Source organism: Oxyura jamaicensis, chromosome 1 (assembly GCF_011077185.1).
Source record: "Oxyura jamaicensis isolate SHBP4307 breed ruddy duck chromosome 1, BPBGC_Ojam_1.0, whole genome shotgun sequence".
NCBI lineage: Eukaryota > Metazoa > Chordata > Aves > Anseriformes > Anatidae > Oxyura > Oxyura jamaicensis.
Window position 1 is genome coordinate 71321164 of NC_048893.1, and position 15827 is coordinate 71336990.

The 15827-nt window shown below is 39.8% G+C and overlaps 1 protein-coding gene across 2 annotated transcripts in view; it reads left to right on the forward strand.

Moving 5' to 3' along the window:
• KIAA0930 (KIAA0930 ortholog) overlaps positions 1 to 15827 on the forward strand; it is a 68496-nt gene that overhangs the window by 36324 nt on the left and 16345 nt on the right. The window lies entirely within an intron of this gene.

Here is a 15827-nt window from a genome sequence, read left to right on the forward strand (position 1 = left end):
TTGCTTTTTTCTTAAGCTGGGTATACCCAAGTTCTTCAGGTTAAAATTTGACCATACAAGAAACTGTAAGAGAATCCCGTTTACAAGGGAGTTGACAAAAAGACTTTTCAAAGGTTTTGTTGAAGAGATGTGAAACAGACAAGGTTATTTTCTCTTTACCCCACTTCCCCATGTTTGGTCATGGCAACCAGTAAGGAGAAGATGGTAAAATATCCATCTTTTGCTGTCAGATTGGTAGTTAGTAGTCTTTGGCTACAAATTCAGGACAGCACACTTGCACCTTTAAGACTTTTGGAGGAAACTTTGATTCTAAGTCATTTGAATGACTACAAATTCCTGTTTCACATCAAACAACATTGTGGCTTTATTTATTAATAAAATTTATTTTATTTATTAGTAAAAGCATGGATCATTTAACCTCTTGTTCTTCCTAACAAGAAAGGCAAACCTCCGAGGAAACCTGATTGCTTAAAATTCATTCTCAGCCCCCTGATCAATCTCTGTTTAACTTATAAATCAATTTAAAAGTGCTTGAACCTCCCTTGGAGAAGCAAAAGTGAAATAACCATTGCATTTGCTCTCAGAGCTTTATTTAAGCCTCATAAATAATTTTGATTTGTGAGTTTTTTCGTAAGTGGTAGTTATTAAAAAATCAGCATTAGTGAATTGCTTGCCATAACAACTGACTTGGGGAGCATGCATTATAGCGCATCTCCCTTGACTGCATTTTGTGCAGCTTCTGAGAAATGAACCTTTCCTGTGACTCTGAAGTACTTTACTTCAATCTGAAGTTCTGAAGTTTGTGAAACTTCAGTTTCGTGGTTCTTTGATATTTGTGTAGCTCTCCTCCTGTTTTATTTTAACTGACGGCTCTGCAGCTCCAGCTGCTCTTGTGTCGGATTTTTGTGCCTGTTCTGTGCAGTGAGACACTGGACTACCCCTATTCTTTGAATTATAACTAGACAGGTTTTGATTTTGCTTTGTAGTTTCGTCAGCTCTTTCTTGAAAGATGGGTATCAAAATACCAAAGTTATATCATTAAAAGGGGGAAAAAGACATAAAACAATTGTTTTTTAGAATCTCAAAAAGAACTTCCAAGTATCCCTGCCACCCACCAAATTGTGTGCTCTCATTCACATCCCCAGAGGTAGACTGGAAACGTGGAGAATGGGAGAAGTTTGAGGTTGCTTGGGACCTTGAAGAGGTACAACAAGAGTTGCACCATGGGCTACCCCTTGTGTTGAGATGGTGTTAACTGTCAGTGGTAATTACCATCAGTGGAGATGATTTCTCCACTGGCTGCACAGAAGCCTGACTGTTAGGTGTTTGTAGAATTGGGTCTATGTAGCTTAAGCATAAAGAAGGTTCATTTTATTTTTTTCTGTAGACATATATTCGCTCTTCATTTGCATGGCTACTGTAGATTTTGACTGAAGAATGCTGGCAGAGAGACATGTGAGGTGAATCATTGTCCTGTGATAACTCAGTATTAGTTTACATTCATAAAAATAACAACTGCAGAGCTTTGAGCACAGTAGTCTCCTGTAGGACTGATAACAATGATGGTGAAAACAGACTGAGAGGAGAAGGGCTGTTTGAACACCAGCAATAGTGATGTTTGGTTTCTGACATAAGCTCACACAGCATGTTCATATTATATGCTATGGTGTGATGATTCATGTCGACAAGAAACAAGTGTTGATTTATTACACACTTGACAGTTTTGATGTCTGTCCCGTGTGATTTAAAAGCCATTCCTGCTTTCCCCTGTCCTTAGTGGAGCTGGAGAGTGTCAGCAATAACATTTGAATTAAAATGTAGTAGAGGATAAGCAGAGAAAAACCTATTAAGAGCAAGATTAGTGAGAGGCTCTGTTCAGTTTTAAGGCTGCATGAGAAGGGCTTTGAATTCAGCTTGAGTAGTGACAACATCTTGAAGTAATACAACTCATAATCTTGTGCCAGTATCAGTAGAAGATAAGCTTCCCTATCATCTGAAACTTCATTTTAAAGAGCCTTTTAAATGACCTACTTCATAGACTCCTTAGTGTAAGGGTCTTTACATTTGCTGCTGTTTTCCACTTCAATTTCTAAGTTGCATATATCCAGGTGAAACAGCAATTAAGCCCTTAATATGGTCTATGCCATATCTAATTCTAGGTTACATCCATTACAGACTCCTGGATCCCAGAGAAGTGTCCTTTTTTTTCCTTGGCATTTCCCAGTAACAGTCCTGCGTTTTTTTCTTGCCAAGTTTAGAAATGAATTTCTCTCTGTCTTTAAGCAAAATCACAGACCCTATATGTCAGGATTGGTGAAGGCAGGGCAATGTGGAGCATAGTTCTTCTCAGAGTTAAGTGATTTAGTAGTAGTTGTTGTTTGTTTGTTTTTTCAGGTGGAATCCCTTTAACTTGTGGCTTTTTATGCGCTATTAAGTAAAAATTAGAAAAATCCTCTTTGCTGCTGCCTCATGCACTAGCTGATATGACTGACTGGAAAATGAAGACACTGATCCTCACTTACAAAGGGTTCTGTACATTACCAAAAGCCACAGCTTTAAGAGGTTAAAGCAGTTGGACTTGGGATTCTGATTTTAAAATGGCATTAGATCAAGATTTAGTATCTCTGCCTCTTCCCCATGCAATAAAGGATTATGCTTTGTTACAGTTGCAAACTTCTGATCTTTCTGTAGAAAGAAGCTTTACTTTCTCATGGGGATTAAGAAAAATACTGGTATGTTGTTAACAGAGACAATGGCTGAGTAGGGATTTTTCTCAGAGTGATGTATCAGCAAAACTAGTTTGTATTAGCACTTTCAGTCTGGCATCTTGCTTTGTCACCTGACAAGGGTACTGTATTTACAGGGCAGAGTTATAAAAAGATGTATGCACGACACTGTCAATATATGTTCTGAGTGTGCCTGGATTTTGGAGTAGATCCTGTTTTCTTCAGCATCCTATAAATATGGAGGAGTGAAGTTGCTGCCAAATGCATGTGGTAGTCATTCAGGCTGTTAAATCTTCGCAGAGCTTAAGCTACTGATGTTGTGGCTGCAGCTTCAGAAACAGAAGTCAACAGGAGCAATGGTTTACATGTTTGTGTGCATCTGGACCTCTGACACAATAAATACTGGCTGTGTTGGGAGACCAGTGAGTTTCTGAAACTAAATGACTTCAGGCACATGACTCCTACTGAAATTCACAGTGTTTCTTAGCTGCATCTCTAATTCACTTTAACCATCTGTCTGGCTGGAAGATTCAACAATCTGAAATCAGCATCCAGCAGAAATGAAAGGTTTTAAAAAATCTCCTGTTCCCTGTCCCTATTGTACGTCTCAGACCAGTGCTTTGTGAACCCTGTAAGCAAACAGGATGTTCCCTGAAGAGCTACCTGGTATACTTTGTGGCTAGTCCATATCACCGTTTGAATACAGAACAGGAAAGCAAATGGCTAAATTCTGCATCTTATTTGCCAATAAATTCTCTTCTTGTGCATGGACAGTATGCAGGAACAAACAATGATTATGACATGTGTAAGTCAATACAGAGAGATAACTGTTCTGCCTCAGCTCTTTGCTAAGCTCTTGGAGGTGTTGCAGGGAGTAGGAACAGTGGTTTCTGCAGAAAAGGAGAATGTAAACATATTGCTCTCATTTTGAAACATGAAAAAGGAACACTGGTGTTACCGGATTGATACTACAATTTTCTGTAAGGGACTCAATGTCTGAAATGTAGAGATTTGGCTTTTCCTGTCCAACTAACTGTTCCCAATCCCTGTGTTCTGCTAATGTTTGGTTGTATAAATACACGAACATAAAGGAATTGCTATTTGCTAGCCTCTGCTAATATTACATTTTTTGAAGACCATCTCCATATCCTGTGTGTGATATGACAGGCTGCTTGGCAAAAATAAATAAATAAATAATACCATGATGAGTGTAATGACATTTTTCCTGTGCAAACTGGATCCAGCTGTCTGTGACCTAGGACATGCTTGTGACGTATCTGGCAGGCTAATGAGCATTAGGCTTGGAGATGCTTTCACTTCCTGTCCTTTTTCATGAGTCAACTTGTGTCTGAGACAAAGCAAGGATGCAGCTGAAATACCTTCCTGGTATCACAGTCAGTAAACTCCCAACTCAGAAATGGGGTGTGGGCTGTAGGGGCATTGCTGGTGAATTGCTTTTCATTGATTCATGTATCCGAAGAACGCTTCATAAGAATTCAAATTGGGTGACAAGAAAGCAAGGATCAGCGGTTAATTTAATATGAATTACACTGAAATGTAGCAATGCTGAGTCTTGTGGCTGAGAAGGTGCTCTCCGTGTGACAGGGAGAAACTTAATCAGGAGGAACAGAAGCCTAGACCCAGTTTCCCCAACTGATAATATGGTAATGAGTAATTCAGTCACAAAAGCAGCATATTTGAGGCATGTGTCTGAGGGACAGATGAACACTGCTAGGCTGTGCTGCTCACCCTGAGAAAGGTACAAGCATTTGCTTGGAGTTCCCTCAAAGCCTCAGGCTACTTCTTCAGCAGAGCACGTAGTGTGTTTGACTTAAGTGTGTTTGTGGGTTACACAGTCTGTGTTGGCTTGCTCAGGGGAGGTGTGAAAATGTTTCGTTTTGGTGTTCAAACTTGTATTAATGTGCAATTGAACTGAAGCTCTGGAATATCATAATCAAGTCTCTAATGACACTAGTAATTAGAACTTAAATGCCTGCTCTACAATTTTTTCATCTGTTTTCTCTTCAGTAACCTGGTTTCTATACATTTCCACATCCAAATGAGATGGTTTGAAAGGCAATGATTTATTAACGTTCTGTAATCTTCCTTCTCCTGCATCTTTGCTGCCTTAGTTAATGATGAAACATGTCTCCTCTTGTTTTGCCGACTGTATTCTGCATTTGGCATACCATGTGTTGCTTCAGGCATTCGTGCTTTCCTGTGGAGGACTTTAGAAAGGCTGGCAAATAGAGTAATAAGACGGCAATGAGCAAACTGTTGCATCTGAAAATATCAGTGACTCCATAGTCTGGGGCCACAGTTGATAATGCTTAAATAGTCATGCTTTTATCTAGTCTTTCAGTTCTTGAATGTTGATTTAGCAGATTTATATAACATTCAAGCCTGGGAATGAAAGTTGATGCGATTCGCAGAGTATGAGTGTCAGGTAGCAGGATTGCAAAGACAGAAATGGACTTTGATTTTTTTACAGAAATCATGCTTGGTTGAAGTCAACTTTCAGGTGTGTGTGTCCCATTAGCTGTTTTCAGTCTCATAATTTACTCATTCTTACTACTGCTTCAGATTAAGCTTCTTCATATACACTATGCAGATAATAGAAACACTAAGGTGTATAGGCTTGTTAAGTCCTTGTTTTTCTGATTATGACTTGCCAATCTAGAATCTCTTGTGCTTATTGAAAATAAGAAAACTGAATACATTTGGTATGAATTCCTTGTGATTAAGAATTATTTGTTACAAAAGCTATAATCAATTTTAAGGTTTTCTTTACTATTAAGATATGAACTTAGGTAAGAATCAAAAAAGAAAACAAGAATCTATTTAGAAAACATATCCTCTGTGCCTTTTGCTCTTGTCTCATCGGAAGTAAGTGGGATCTGACTTTAAGGTTTGCCATTTAGTTTGGAAACAGTTGTAAAACAAACTCAGTTCCTCCCCCAGGAGCACAGTTACTTAGAAGGAGATGATGCCAACAAGTTAAAGTGGGGTGATGTTCACGACTTTGCATCATCCTTTCTGAAAGGGGTTGGAATAAAGAGCACTGTAATAAAACTTGAATTTCAGGGGTCAGGACTCCACAAATCAGAGAATTTCTCATTTTAAGATAAACTAAGATGTTGACTTTAGGGCAGTGTTGTGCCATTAAGCTGTCATCTGCAACCAGATCAATAAATGACAGGAGAATAATTAGGTTCTAGGGAATTACAGCAGCACTGAAACCCATGTAAGTAACGAGCGCAGCTTTGCAGAACTGAGTATCAAGAAGAAAGGGAATGTGAGGGAAATAAAGGCTGTATGTAAGTTGACTTTGCTGTTTTCAAGCTTGGACTGGCACTGAGGTTGCTCAGTGAAGAGTGACTGATGAGTGAGTCAACCAACCTGTAGGTACAGTTTCCTTTTTGTTATCCTCCAGCGTCAACCTTTCTGTGCCACTGCAGTTTAGTCAGTGGAAGGTATAAGAGGGCTGTGTAATGAGATGGTGCAAGAGTGGGTTTTAGCATATCTTGCTCAGAGCTTTGTTTGTGGAACCATTCTGAACAGAAATACTAGAAATCTTATTGGTCAGATGATTTCAAAGGGGACAAAACGGGAGGCAGAAGAAGCATTCCTCTCCTTAGGAATGACCCATGATGGTTTTATACCCTGACTTCCCTTTATCCTGTATCTTAAAAAGCGCTTCAGCACTATAGCCAAAACACTAATGGGGTAGGGCGCAGAGCTCAGCTTTTCTAGCCTTAACAGGTGTGTGAGGCTTTCTCCCTGAAAAAGTGCTTGGTTAGCCCAAGAAAGGGTTCCCAAGCTGTCTAGTTCATAGTGATGGTGTTCCTGGAAGGATTTAAGGAAGGATTTCCCAATGCATCTGTCCAGTTTCCTAATTGCAAGTGGAACCTTTAAATCACATCAAAATATAAATTAATTTTACAGTGCAATATTTTACTGACCTTTATTTTTGTACCAAACTGAAACTTCTTATACAATCAAATGGTTTTTTTTAGCTTCCCCAGCACTTACTACCTCCTTTGTAATCCTTACTGTTGTTTTATATATTCCTTATGTGAAAGTTAATAAGTTTTGTGAGGTCTTCAGCTTTTAGTGATATGAATGCAAATAGGACGATAAATCTAGCAAATAAGTTTGGTCCTAAAGAAAAGGCCCTGTGAGGTGAATCTTCATATTAATGACTGTTATATGTAGTTACTTCTCTTTGGAATCTGATCACAGTTACAGAGCATTGCTTGTTTTTTTTTTTTTTAAACATTGCAATATAAACTAGTGTAAAGACACTGGTGTCAAATACACCCTGAAGCATGTGGGTAGACATTACAAATACTTGGAAAATTCTGAGGTGAAGTCCCAGATCCTCTGTAATAATGAGAATTTTGGAGAATTTTGCCTTTTCTTTCCTTGCCTTTTTTTTAATAAACTGGTCAGTGAGCTACAGAATGATATAGCCAGGTCACTATGTATCTAGTCTCTCAAAAAAATCCCCTTCAGCTACACTTGCTTCTCCTCTTGTCCCTTCCCTGGGCCACTCCAGTCTCCAGAGCACAGTTGATCTCTGTCCCCAGTGTCCCACCAGCAATGTCCCATGCCTCTTACCTGTGTATGGTCTTTTTCCATATGCTTTTATTGGTTGCTACCACAGCAAAAGGTAGCCTTCACCTTTTCTTGGTGGTTCACAGCAGATGGCTGCTGAAAAGTTAGAAAAAGGCTGTTTCCCTGGCCTGGCCCTTCTGCACCAATAGTAAAAATATGGGGTTCTCTCACTGCTGATTGTCATGATGATATGATTCATGAAGCCTCTGTCAAATCTGTTTGAAGTTGGTCAATACATTTGAAAGATGGGTGGAAGTAAAAGGGAAGTTGATGTGTTCTACAAGTCCCATTTCCTTAAACTGTTGAATTTTTTCCACCCATTATATGCACTATTATATCAGTAACCCTACACCTTTTTATGTATATAACTAGTTTGCTCTAAGATGGAATCTGTCTGGTGATTCCACATTCACATGAGGTGATTGCTGTTATCCTTAAGTCCTAAATACATGCAAGAAAAGAAAAGGGAGAGGGCATTCTGCAACAAGTTCAACTGCTTGTTCAAAGCAGCAGGCTTCTTCAGGATAGGAAATACAGGAGCTATTCTTGCAACATAGTCTGTACAATTTTGACATGAGTGGGTCTCCCATTTACAGATAAATGTGCCAAAACATTGTTTACATTTCAGTTTGTAAAAGCATGTACATTGGTAGCCCTCTGTGAACCTTGTGCTCCTGATGAGTACAGGGTGGAGTAGGAACGGTGTCTGTTACAGCAGCACCTTTTGTCTGTCATCAGCCATTCTGCAACTTGGGTGATGAAAGAGGGGGTACTCCACTGCTGCTCTAAGATTCTTATTCCATCTGCAAACCCCTTCCCATGTCCTTGCCTATGAATTCATGTAGCATTTACTTGAAGTAAATCAACCAAGTTGATGATAAAGCTAAATGTCAACACAGTGTTGGCAGAGGAAGGTCATAAATCTTGCCCTTTGAGATGATGCAGGCTGCAAAGTTTCTCACCTGCAGGTTATGAGTGAGTAGGAGAGGTTAATCACCCAGCATTTCTCATGCCAACAAATGGAAAAGAGTCCAATGCCATGAACAGATTCACAGAATCACAGAATTGTAGGGGTTGGAAGGGACCTCGAAAGATCATTGGGTCCAACCTCCCTGCCAAAGCAGGTTCCTCAGAGCCGGCTGCCCAGGTAGGTATCCAGATGGGCCTTGAATATCTCCAGAGAAGGAGACTCCACAACCTCCCTAGGCAGCCTGTTCCAGTGCTCTGTCACCTTCACCATGAAGAAGTTCTTTCACGTGCTGGTGCGGAACTTCCTGTGCTCTATCTTGTGGCCATTGTCCCAGATTCTTTGGGGTAATTACATTATGGAAAGACAAGAAACTGCATGCAACTCTTCCCATTTGGACATCTGAAGGAACTTCTGAAAGATACTGGAGACTGAAATACTTTTTTGCTGTTCTGATTTATCTAGAGACAATGGCAAGTAAAGTCAGCTTTTTAGATTGTTTAATGTTCTTTCTGCTGGTATGGCTTTTGATTACACCAAAATGGTTATGTGAAGACAATTCCAAGTAATATTGCAACAGGTTTTATTTCTTGTTTTGTTTTTTAATTTGATTTTTTTACTCCTGTGTTCCAGGAGTACTAATTAATTTTTTTACTAAAATTGTAAAAAATTTAATAGTATCTGGGAAAAGGGAATTGGAATTTTGTGTTGGAGGACTTTCTTACCATTGTCCTGTGGAGTTACTGCCAATGAAAATTACAGTAGCCAATAATCCTAAAGACCATATTATATCTGGAAAAAATCTTTTTCTTTTTAGTACAATTGCATTGTTAAATACACTTGTCCCCTTTTAAATATTCTTTTGGCAAGGCTAATAATGTAATCTGTTGCTAATGTCATTGTCCCTTCTGCAGCTTCTCTATATGACAGGACTAGGGATGCACCATTCCTACAGGGCTTCTCTCCATGCTCCAGAAAATGCCTGACTTCTTTGATTTTCTTCCCATTTAACAGAGACAGGTCTGTCGGTGCTGAGCAGATGAGTGAGCAGATGGATTTTCATGGGTGACTTGTTCAGATCAGTTCATGCTGTCTTATTGGGTATATATTCCACAACGATGCTTGGCAGCCTGTTAAAAACACAAACTGCCTCATATACGTGGCTGCATTACTACAACTAATTGCCTGGTAAATAGATAGGAAGCCAAAGTCTTCGGAGATTGGAGTAGACCTCCTTGCCACACTTGGAGATTTCTTACACTGCAAAAATCCCTTATTTCTGTGCCAAAGAGTCCTGGAAGCTCCCATCATGCTACTACTGTCATTTTCTAACGAATTGTACCGTGTTGTTGATTTGTTGTAGTGCATAGGCAAAGAAGCCAAGGAGTGACCTGCATCTTTGTGCTTCGAAGGTGACATGTTTTTGCCCAAAGAAGCAAACACTGCTGTAAAGGCTGCTCCAGACACTAGGGAAAGTTTGCATACACTTTGACAGATTTTTGGCAGGTCAGCTTCTGTGCAGCCAGCCTTGGGTCTGATGAGGAAGAGCTAAAGCCAGAGCCACTGCAAGATTTTGGCATTGTCACACAGATCTGTGTTGCCACTGGGTTTCAGGTAACAGTCTCATCTCCCACGTTGCTTTTATCTGTATGAATTTCTTCCACTCCCTTTCCAAGAGCCAGATGAGCTTGACTCACAGCACACAAACCCTCTCTTCTGGTACTGTGTAGCTTTGGTTCAGACTAAATTTATCTCCTGATATCTGCTCATCTCACACTGGACACCTACTGGTAAAAATACCATGGTATGTTCTGACCAGTGTACAGTGTTCTGCATTGAATCAGGGTCCCTTGAGCTTATTGATCTTTGTGGTGGTGGTGTTTTTTTTTAGATGCAGAAATCGATATAACCCCTTTATCTTCCCATCACCAATATATTAAATGAGCTTGAAACTTTTTATGAGGCTGATTCAAAACTTAGGGTTGTTACTTCTTTAAATTCGTTAGTATTCTGAAAGTTAAAGGATGTGTGCATATATTTTGTTTGTTTAGTTAAAACTGTTAGGACCATGTCTACTGGGATTTGAAGTCCTTCAGAGGTACAATGAAAGTCAAATAGAAAAGTGCATGCCCTTTATTTATATTCTCATCGAAGTCCATGGGTTTTCCTTCTTGCATCAAGTCAGAGAACTTCTATCTAAAAAGCAACCTTTTTATCACAAACTCAGACAAGAGTCTCAGATGGATTTTTCTCTGTTTTATGATTAAATGTTTCAGCTGTCTCTAAGTGTATAATTAATGCATGCAGTATATTAGTTTCCAGTATAAAATCTGTGATTTTCTATTACTTGCGTTGTTCAGCAAACATAATCAGCCTGTAATACATCTCTCTGAAAGGCATATTTCTGTGAATAAAACTCATCAGTGTTCATCTGCAATAGATGCTTTGTTCCTTCTCACTTAGGGTGTTACTTCCGTGCAGGTGATCACTTCTGACAACAGCTCCAGTAATAACACGGGTCCTCTACTGCAATAACCTCATGCTGGCCCTGACAAGCTCCCTCCAGTGCCTCTGGTGTCACAGTGGTGCAGGCACAGGCATTGCAGTGAAGAAGGGCATGAAATCCTTGAGACAGACTGTAGCTTGCCTAGTATGCAAGAGCTGTGCGAGAAGGTAGCCAAAAGATTTGCCAGTCATGGAAAAGAAATGGGGTAAGGAATGGCAGGATGATGGAGGAGGGTGTCCTGGCTAGCTGAAGTGGAAAAAATGGAGTGGGCAAAGTCAGGGAAATGACACCAGGTGGAGGTGTTTGTAAGCGGGCTCTGCAGGGATGAGTGGCTGGGACGATAACATCACAGCAGATTCAGATTTGTGGGTGACACAAATTGGTGGCACGTGAATTACAAGGAGGGCAGCACCATTGGACTGCGTGATCTGATCCCTGAGAAGTTTGGATCTGTTTGTTAATGTTGTAGTTCAACACGTCAGTGTCAGGAGTGCATGCAGGCTCTAGAAAAGATACACAAGCTATGGAGCACAAGTTATTTAGCATGAGATCATTGGTCCTCTGTGCAGAAAGGAAGCAATCCTGAGATGTGTAAACAGGGGAGTAGAGTAGTAGGAGTGTGTGCCAGTGCTGTGCCAGTACCAGGAAACTGCAGTACTGGGGAAATACTGAGGGTCAGAAAAAGAACACAATCTGCAGAGCTGCCCTGCTGTGGAAGGCACAGAGACCTCCTAACAGAATTCTGCACAATTCAGTCAGAAAGGTTAACGAAGAACAAATTTGAAGTATGCAAGTACCTTTATGGGAAAACAAACAAACAAACAAAAACAAACACATATATATACATCGAGTATTAAAAAGCTTCCTAATATAGTGGAAATACGCATGGAAATACGCAACCAGAGGCTGAAAAATGAAAACAGTTGAATGAAATGAAGTTGCACATTTTTAGCCAAGAGGATGATTAATCATTGGAACAAGTTCTCAAAACAAGGTATTTTCCTAGGCACTGTCTAGTCAATTGTGATTAACTTGGCTTTATAAAGAAAATGTCCGGGTAAAATGTCTGTGATGCATAGGAGGTCATCCTGGCTGATTTAATGCTCCTTCCTAGCCCTAGCTTGCTAACTGTGAAAACTGTATAAAGGTGTCATAATGGATTTCAGCTTGCTGAAACTGTAGAAGGGTCATTATCTTGACTTGAATGAGGAAATCTAGGTTAGCTTTTGGATGTTGCTGATAATAAATAATTAGTATTTATGCAATTCTTTCTATTAATAATTTTTTCACATGTGAAGGAAGGTGCCTTTAATCTAAAGCCAGATAAACAGGTGTCAAGGTGAGATACAACCAAGTGAATCAGCAGCCAAACTGGAAAAAGACACAGTCTGAGACAGGCATGTCTCAGGGACTCCGCTGTCCCTGAAATCCAGTGTGTTCTTCAGTCTGTATCATTTCTTAACTCTGGAAAGCCAAATTTATTCACAATGTGAATAAAGCCCAGAAAATCACAAAACTACTGAAAAACGTGAGATACTAATCAAATTGTATGCATATAAAATACATTTTAACATATTATATAGAGTAGTTTAATATATTTTATATTTTTTGTTATATTTATGACATATATATATAATGTAATATATATATATATTATACAGATATAATGTTAAACCAAACAACAACAACAAAAGATTTACATTTACTGCATGATTTCTATGTAAATATAAGGCAACACTTCTATGTGTGTTTCTCTTCAGTCAGGAAACACTGTGCTCAGTGCTGTCAGCATCGGCTTACCTAAATTCATGTAATGGTTTCTGTTACTGGGAACCTGTTGAGATTTTCAGCAGCTCTCCTATTTGTTGGTGTTTGAACACTTACAGGTCAGAACAGGGAATGTGTTGGTCTTCTGTTTTCCTGTACTGTTGTACTGGGTATGGCTGGGATGTTAACTTTTTCCCTGCAGTAGCCCATACAGTGCTGCACTCTGCATTTGTAGCTAGAACAGCAGTGGTTGACACATCACACCAGTGTTGTGTCTGCTGCTGAGAAGTGCTGGCACAGCATCAGGACTTTCTCTAACCCTCCTAGGGAGTGGGCAAAAAAAGTGAGAAAGAAACATCACTAGGGCAGCTGACCTAAACCAACCAAAGGGATATTCCACACCATATGATGTCACAGCAATAAAAGGTGGAAAAAGGAAGAAAAGAGGAGGGGTGGGCTCTTGTTGCAAAAACGTCTGTCTTCCTCCCTAACACTGGCTACATACGTTGAGGCCCTGCTTCAAGGATGTGGTCAAGCATCGCTCATTTGTGGAAAGTACAGAGTAATTCCTTTCCTGTACACTTCCACATAGCCTTTACTTGTTTTGTTTTGTTATTCCCTTTCCTCCTCCCTCTTCCCCTTTCCCCTTTTTTCCCTTTAGTTGAATTGTTTAATTAATATTATTTCCTTAATAGTATTTTTTTCTCTTTAATTAAATTATCCTTATCTCAACCCGTGAGTTGTTCTTTCCTTCACTTCTTTCCCCTCGTCATCTGAGGAGGGGGAGTGAGAGAGCGGTTGTGGTGTTCAGCTGCCTAGCACGGTAAAACCACTGCAACTGTCAATCCCAAGTGTCTTCTAGCAGTGTTGCAGGTATTTAAATATAGAAGGTTAGTACTTATCTAAAAATCAAGGTTTTTGCATTTAATTAAGAAAATCCCATGATGCCAGTTGAAAAACAGCTAATTGCACTGTATTTGAGATCTCATAACTGCTATTCTTTTGCACATAAGTAACCTGAGAAAGTAATAGGGGCTTCAGGTTTTGATTTTACATTCCTGGCATATATGCTGCTTCTATATAGTACCAGGAAGACAAGCATACAAATGCTGAATGAGCTTGCCAGTAAAGTGAACAAATTAGGTCAGTCTGTCAAAGAATTTAGACTGCTGATATTAAACAGTAGTAATCAACATATATGAAACAGTTATTTTGAACAGAAATTGTGTTTAAAGTTTTGTGTATTTTTTTAAATGAACGTTTTCTTGTGAATGATTGATTTAGATGCCTCCTTTAGTAGCTAATGCTAAACAAATGGTTGCAGGCTCCACGTGGGGTCAGCCCCAGTCTTCCTTACATCTTTGGCCCTGCCTGGGACTACACAGTGTGCCAGTGGCAGTGGGATCATTTACTACAAGTTGAACCAAGCCTGCTGATTTATTTCTTATAATATCAAATGGCTACCATCACATAGCACCATGGCAGAAGAGGGAGATTAAATTATTTTGGGAGCTATGGCACGTGCATGGGAAACCAAGCCCATGCAAGCTGCCATTTGGGTTGGCTGATTTAGCACTTTGTTCTATCCGGAGATGTCTTTTGGCTATTTCTGGAAGGTAATTGTTTGGAAATGAATATGAGACAGATGTTGCAGATACTGTAGTTATAGGGTACCAGGTGAGATTTTCCAAAAGTGATTTGTAATTTGGGTGTCTTCACTACGTAGCAAGTCAGCTGGTCGGTGGGGAGTGGTGGTGCTGTTTGTCGTGAGGACAAGAGCTTGTTGCATTTGGCTCCTCAGATCCATTTTACAGTGGTGCCTGAAACCACAGGCTGCCATGGCAGGTGATGGCTAGCCAGGCCCACATCGCGGAGAGCATTCGGAAGTCCATTTTCTGCCTTTCTCTTTTTGGATTAGCACTGCTTCTGTAGCCTCTGCCAGCTGATGCCTGCTTTCTCTCTGGGAAGAGACTGTCCATGTCCTGGCTGGTGTGACCTGTCAAACCAAGGTCTGTGCCTCCTGCAGTTTCTACCCTGGAAAAAATAAAAAATAAAAAAAAAAATAAAAATGATCCATCTCCTTTTGAATTACAGTAGAGCTTGAGTGCTTGGCACTTGAGGCAGAGATTTGCTGTGAGCTGTGGTGCCCTGACCTGCATGTCGTTCTGTCCAGGAATCAGACCCTATGTTAGTGGAGAAACTTCCCTAACCTAGGGAAAAATGTCACGATTGGAGAGAGGCTGTTCCCTGTTGTTATCTGTAATGGGATGGGAGGGGTGTTAGGTGAAAAAGCTCTCATCCAACATTGTAATTGCTGGGGAGGAGATCAGCATCTGAATTAACTTTATGGCCAGAAAACAGTAGTGGCCAAATTCTGCAAAGTGAGATTTGGACTTAAAGAGGTGATTAAATTCTGCCTATTTTAAATAAAGGCTTCATGGGCATGGAGGCAAGGTGGACTGAGGTGGTGTCTGCTGTGTGCTTCATCTCATTTACCCTGGTATTAGCTAAACCTGGAGTTTAATTGTTCAGTTAGGCTTGCCTCCATCCAATCCTTCCTTTCTAAACAGCCTGACTTTGTCTCACAAGGTATTTCTGGAATCCTGTGACTATGTATTTATGTGTTGTTAAGCACAAAAATGCAAAAATCACCTTAAGTTTATTTGGAGATGAATTTAGATGAGATTATTGCGTTCAGCTGCTCCCAGCTTAGTCTTAGTTTTTTACAGTAAGTCTCAATAAGTTGTGCAATCATGTTGCCAGTAGAAAAACTCATGGTTAGGAGCTTTAGAAATACAGGAATGGCATCTGTATGTGTCTGTAGTGTTTTTGAAAGATATTTGTAAGTGGGAAAAAAAAAAATCATAACAAACAATGCATCAGCTTTCATACTACCCAGTGCTGGTATCAGCCTGAAATGTTTCAGTGTCTTGTTCATCTTCACTATCATTCAGCCTGGTAATTTTGTCCTTCCCAGAGGACTTGAAATAAAGATGCATTTACTATAGGACCTATTCCTACTCCGTTTGATTTCATTCATGTATTCAGGCTTCTATGACAATCTGTTTTCTAATAAACTAGCTCTACCATTTTTTCTCAGCCCTATCCAAAACAAAACAAAGGGTTCAGGAATTGCCCTGTTTGCATCTATGTTAACTGGTCACAGTATTCCAGATACTTTAACATATATTTAAGAAATGTTAATGTTAACTAGAAAGATTTTTGACAAACAAATGTTTTTCCA